Here is a 646-nt window from a genome sequence, read left to right on the forward strand (position 1 = left end):
TGGGGGTGCCCTATCGCCCTATAGGGCTGCCCCATAGCTCTATGGGGGGGTCCCAAACTGCCCTATAGCCCTATGCTGCCCCATAGCCCTTTGGGGGGGTCCCAAGGTGCCCCATAGCCCTTTGGGGGTGCCCTATAGCCCCATGGGGGGGTCCCAGGGTGCCCCATAGCCCTTTGGAAGTGCCCTAAACCCCTATGGGGGGGTCCCAAACTGCCCTATAGCCCTATAGGGAGCTCCCAGTGATCTATGGGGAGGGTACCAGATGCTATAGGGGGGTCCCAGGGCGCCCCATAGCCCTATAGGGTGCCCCATAGCTCTATGGGGGGGGTCCCAGGGTGCCCCATAGCCCTTTGGGGGTGCCCTATCGCCCTATAGGGCTGCCCCATAGCTCTATGGGGGGGTCCCAAACTGCCCTATAGCCCTATGGGGGGGTCCCAAACTGCCCTATAGGGTGCCCCATAGCCCTATGGGGGGGTCCCAAACTGCCCCATAGCCCTATGGGGGTGCCCCATAGCCCTTTGGGGGGGGTCCCAAACTGCCCCATAGCCCTATAGGGTGCCCCATAGCCCTATAGGGTGCCCCATAGCCCTATAGGGTGCCCCATAGCCTTTTGGAAGTGCCCTAAAGCCCTATGGGGGGGGCTCCA

This window comes from Calidris pugnax, unplaced genomic scaffold (assembly GCF_001431845.1).
Source record: "Calidris pugnax isolate Ruff unplaced genomic scaffold, ASM143184v1 scaffold1289, whole genome shotgun sequence".
Classification (NCBI taxonomy): Eukaryota; Metazoa; Chordata; class Aves; order Charadriiformes; family Scolopacidae; genus Calidris; species Calidris pugnax.